The following is a 5,785-nucleotide window of genomic DNA, read 5'->3' as shown; positions in this document are numbered from 1 at the left end:
ATGGCTGAACAAATAGAAATAGTTGAAAATAATGCTCTGGTGCCAATCAGAGATTACTTTAGACCGGTGATCAATAATCATTATTCTGGAATTGCTCGACAGAATATCACGACGAATAATTTTGAGTTTAAGCCAACTTTGATCAATATGGTGCAGCAGAATCAGTTTAGGGGTGCAGCTACTGAAGATCCGAATTTGCATCTGTACACTTTTCTGGAGATTGCTGACCCAGTGAAAATTTATGGTGTTACTGAAGACACAACCAGACTACGATTGTTCCCATTCTCTCTTATACCGCTTGGGAGTATCAATACATGGGATGACATGACTTCAAAATTTCTGGCTAAATATTTTCCGCCTGCCAAGTCTGCCCAACTGAAAATAGAGATCACTATTTTCAAACAGCAAGATCATGAGCTACTGTATGAAGCTTGGGAGCGCTACAAGGAATTTCTTAGGAAGTTTCCGAACCATAATTTTCCAGATTTGGAACAGATTGAATTATTCTACAATGGTTTGAATGGGCCAACTAGGATTTATGTGGATGCTGCTGCTGGAGGTTCAATATTTTCTAAAATTCCTGCAGAGGCTTAAGATATGTTTGAAAAAATGACTATTAATAGTTATTAGTGGCCGAGTGAGAGATCTGCAATAAGGAAGCCTATTGGAATTATGAAGTTGATGCATTCACAGCCTTGACTGCTCAAATGGCTACTATTTCTACACAGTTGGCTGCGCTGACCAAAGGGAATCAAGTTTCTACTGAGGCGGCATCACTGGCAACTTCCGTAAATTATGCTGATGGATTTGAGTGTGTGGAACAAGCTCAGTAGGTGAACAACATAAATTTCAATAACTATCGAGGTAATCTTGCACCCAATCAATATCATCCTAGTTTGCGCATTCATGAAAATTTTTCCTATGCAAACAATAAGAATGTGTTGAATCCTCCACTGGGGTTCAATACTTTGAATGGTGAGGGTAGGCCATCTTTGGAAGATTTGGTGAATAATTTTATTTCGAAGTCATCCACAAGATCTAAGAGGAATGAGAATAGACTTGATGGTATGGAGACACACTTGACTAATGTGAGCGCTCCTATGAAAAATCTAGAAACACAAATTGGTCAAATGGCGAATGCATTGAATAATTAGCAGAAAGGAGCATTTCCTAGAAATACTGAGGTTAATCCAAGGGAGCGATGCAAGGCTGTTACTTTGAGAAGTGGGAAAGAAGTTGGGGTTGATGACCCAAAGGTAGTGGTTTGTGATGAAGTTGAGGAAATTGAGGTTGAATCTGAAAATTTTGTCAGTAAAAATTCCAGCAAGTCTGTAGTTGTGCCTAAGAAACCGCCTGTGCCAAAATCTGTTCTGCCATATCCACAACGGTTCAATAAAAAAGCGTTGGATGAAAAGTTTTCTAAGTTTCTTGACATCTTCAAGAAAATTCATATAAATATTCCATTCGCTGATGCTCTGGAGCAGATGCCACACTATGCAAAATTCATGAAGGATGTGATGGCAAGAAAGAGAAAGCTTGAAGAATTTGATACGGTGAAGTTGACAGAAGACTGCAGCGCCATCCTGCAAAAAAAAAAACTACCACAAAAATTGAAAGATCAAGGGAGTTTTACTATTTCTTGTATTTTTTGTGGTGCAACTGTTAATATGACATTGTGTGATTTAGGTGCAAGTATTAATTTAATGTCTTTGTCTATTTTTAGGTCCTTGGAGCTTGGCGATGTGAAACCAACCACGATTAGTTTGCAGTTGGCTGATCGTTCTCTTACTTATCCTCGAGGAATTGTGGAGGATGTATTGGTAAAAATAGATAAATTTATTTTTCCTGCTGACTTTGTAGTGCTTGACATGGAAGAAGATCAAGATGTCCCTCTAATTTTGGGTAGACCTTTCTTGGCAACTAGCAGAGCTTTAATTGATGTGCAGGAGGGTGAATTAACTCTACGAGTTTGTGGTGAAGCGATCACTTTTAATATTTATAAGACCATGAAATACCAAGATGAGGTACATTCTTGTAATCACATTGATTTATTTAATTCTTATGAGAATAATTTTGGTGTAGGAATGGAGTTGGAGGATGTATTGGCGAGGTGCTTAATAAATTCTGTAACTCAGTTTGATGGTGATGATTGGGAACTTAGAGAGCAATTCCTTACTCTTGAAATTTTGCGAAAGGAAAAGGAGGGCCAAGAAAAAATTGAAGAATTTCCTGAGGATCCAATCAAAGTGGTACCAGTTTCTAATCCTGAATTGAAAGAATTGCCAGGTCATTTATGCTATGCATTTTTTGGAGAAAATTCGACTTATCCGGTAATTATTTCATCCTCTCTTACTCGTGATGAAAAAGATAAATTATTAAGAGTTTTGAGAAAATTCAAATCTGCTTTGGGTTGGTCAATTTCTGATATCAAGGGAATTAGTATCAATATTTGCATGCATAAAATTTTAATGGAGGAGTCATATAGTCCATATGTTGATCATCAAAGGAGGCTAAATCCTGCGATGAAAGAAGTGGTAAAAGCTGAGGTTTTGAAATTGTTGAATGTTGGTATTATTTATGCTATATCTAACAGTTCCTGGGTGTCGCCGGTACAGGTTGTGCCAAAAAAGAGAGGTATGACTATGATTAAAAATGACAAAAACGAGTTGATCTCGACTCGTACTGTCACTGGTTGGAGAGTTTGCATTGATTACAGAAGGTTGAATAAGGCTACTAGAAAAGATCATTTTCCTCTTCCTTTTATTGATCAAATGCTTGATAGGTTGGCTGGGTACCAACATTATTGTTTTTTAGATGGTTATTCTGGATACAATCGAATTGCTATAGCGCTAGAGGATCAGGAGAAAACAACTTTTACATGTCCCTATGGTACTTATGCTTTTAGGAGAATGCCATTTGGTTTGTGTAATGCACCGGTTAATTTCAGCGGTGCATGATGGAAATTTTTTCGGACATGGTGGAGTAAGTTATGAAAATTTTTATGGATGATTTTTCTGTGTTTGGGTCCTCTTTTGATCATTTTTTGCACAATTTTACTCTTGTTTTGCAGCGATGACAAGAAAAGAATTTAGTGTTTAATTGGAAAAAATGTCACTTCATGGTTCAAAAGGGCATTGTATGTAGCACCCGGTATTTTTATACATAAATTCGCATGCATAATTAGGGAAAATAATTATTTAAAAATTTATAAATGTGGGTTAAATGATATTTATGTGATTTATGTGCATGGTTTAAAATATTTTAGCTTTTAACCCGCAATTATGGAATTTTAGATTTTCGAGTAAATGTTTTATTTGATCGCGTAGACGGGACCGTGGACGAACGAGATGTTGGATTTTTATCCAATATATTTTATGAGATTTTTATGGGCCTTAAAATATTATTTTAAGGTATTATTTCATGAAAATTATAGTATTTATCAATATATTTATATATGTGCCCATTTTTAACCAAAATAAATCATTTTAATGACTTTTATTAATTTTTAAAAATCCCTTAAATTATTATTTCGGGATTTTATGATATTATCAGATTATTTCCTGTATTTAAGAGTTTTAAGTTGTATTTTTATTAATATATTAACTAATTATTATCCTAAGCATAATTTTATTAAAAATTTAACCTAAAATATACCCAAACCCCTCGTTTAACACCTTAGCCGCCTCCACCCTCTTCCTCCTCCTTCCCCACGGTTATCAGCAGTAAAACAGCCTCCATAGCCCATCTTTGAAGATTTTTAATCAAGCTTGAAGGTTCGTTCTTCCCAGAATGTCGTACACGTGTCGTAGACCTCGTTTTTATTCAAATATTCAACAAAGGCATGTTGAATTCTCTTATTTGACACCATATAAGCTATTTAATTTTTTTATGTCTGATTTCATTGATGGTTGCTAATATTTTTCGAAAATCATGAAGATCCATGGTTGGAACATGCATATCTCATGCTTTTGCTTGAATTACATGTGCATGGTCACGTTTTGATGCAAGGGATGCTTCTAGCTGCTTTCAGGCATGTAGGGGTGTGTGTGAGTGTCCCTAGGGTCAGTGGGCTTCAGTGGTTCGAGCCAATAAGGGGCCAGGTGATAAGTGTATTTTATACACTTAATTTATATATGATTTTAATTATTAATTGTTTGTTTCGAGCAGATTTATGTGGGTATTTTTTTGTATTTGTGTTTACAGTGAATTATGGAATTTTGCGGAGAAAAGAAGAATTATTGAATTTATTTGAAAAATAGAAGAAAATAATAAAAGGAAGGAAAAGAAGAAAAGAAGAAAGAAGATGCTGAGAAGAGAAAAGAAGAAAAGAACGTACAGAGAAGGAATAAAGATGGGCTTTCTTAATGGGCCTCTTATTAGCGCTAAAGTTTAGCGCTTCATTCGGAGCTATAGCGCTTCTGCTGGGAAACTTTGGAAGATTGAGGTCGAGATAAAGGCGCGTCTGCGCCGTCTATTGAGCGCCCGCCCCGTTGCTGTTTGGAAAGTTTTATTATTTCGGGCAATTAATTCTATGGGCTTTTTTGACTGGGCTTTTGCTGAGCGATATAAAAAGGATTCTTTGTCAGATAGAATGAGAGGAGAGCCGCCATAACACAATTACGTACATATCAGAGATTTGTGATTTTGATCATGAAGATTTCTGGAGCTTAATTGAAGAACGAAGACGGAGATCGATAGACCGGACACGGCGTCGACGAAGGATTTGTTTTCTATCTTTTATTTTATTCTGAATATGTTTGGATTTATGAATTATTGTTTTATTCAGAATTTTATTATGAACTAATTTTTTAGAGTCTAGAGGTCGGATGGAACCTGGTGTAGACACTTTCATGAATTTTTGAATTTATTGAATTGAGTTTTGTTTCTAGATTAATTGTTTTTTTCTAGAATTGATTGTCTTTTCAATTATCTGATCAATAATTGATTTGTTATATTTATTTGAAATCATTACTCGGGAGAGGAGATTTTGAATAGGACCATTGGAAAATACACTGTTAATTATTTATACAGCTCGGAAGAGTGTATAATTTTAACAAAGCTTTTAAAAAGAACATTGTTTTGTGATAGATCAATGCGATAAATTTTTAATAGGGATATTGGAATTGAATTGTAGTTGATAAAAATTATTTGTTGCTTGGGAGAGGGAAATAATAAACTTAAGTGTTCTTGGCTATTAATTGATTGGAATTCATGAAACTAAATTAATTAGGATTGACTGTTGTTGAAACCAGGTGAAATCTAAAACTCTAGACAATTATTCTCTGATTGATTTTTATCTGAAAGTTGTGAGCGTGCTTATCAAAATCATCTGCTTATTTTTATTTTTCTGCAAAATTCTCAAATATTGATTTTCTAGATAAAGTTTAGACTATTTTAATTACAAGTACTGAATATTTTCATTTTACTCCCTGTGGGATCGATATCTGATTTTATCACTATATTAAAACTTGACACTCGTACGCTTGCGAGCAATTTTCACAACAAGTTTTTGGCGTCGTTGCCGGGGAGTAAATTTTGATTATTTTTTAGTCTTGTTACCAATTAGTCTAGATTTTAATTTAGAGTTTTTTATTTTATTTTAAGTTACTAATTAATTTCTTCTTATTTTTAATTGCAGTCTATGCGACGATCTCAAAGTGCGAATTATCTACTATTTGATCCGGAGATCGAGCGCACTGCACGTGCTTTAAGAAGAATTAGAAGAGAAAAATTAAGGAACATGGCTGAACAAGAAGCACAACAAGCTCCCCTGGTGCCAATTAGA

General features: G+C 34.8%; 1 non-coding gene across 1 annotated transcript; it reads right to left on the bottom strand.

The window, feature by feature from the left end:
* Positions 1-372: 372 nt before the first annotated feature.
* Positions 373-479, bottom strand: LOC140885700 (small nucleolar RNA R71). Its single transcript, XR_012151119.1, has one exon. It is a non-coding gene; the product is annotated as a small nucleolar RNA R71 (small nucleolar RNA).
* Between the last annotated feature and the right edge of the window lie 5,306 nt (positions 480-5,785).

Source organism: Henckelia pumila, chromosome 2 (genome assembly GCF_033568475.1).
Source record: "Henckelia pumila isolate YLH828 chromosome 2, ASM3356847v2, whole genome shotgun sequence".
Lineage (NCBI taxonomy): Eukaryota > Viridiplantae > Streptophyta > Magnoliopsida > Lamiales > Gesneriaceae > Henckelia > Henckelia pumila.
This window is presented reverse-complemented; position numbering and strand designations above follow the sequence as displayed.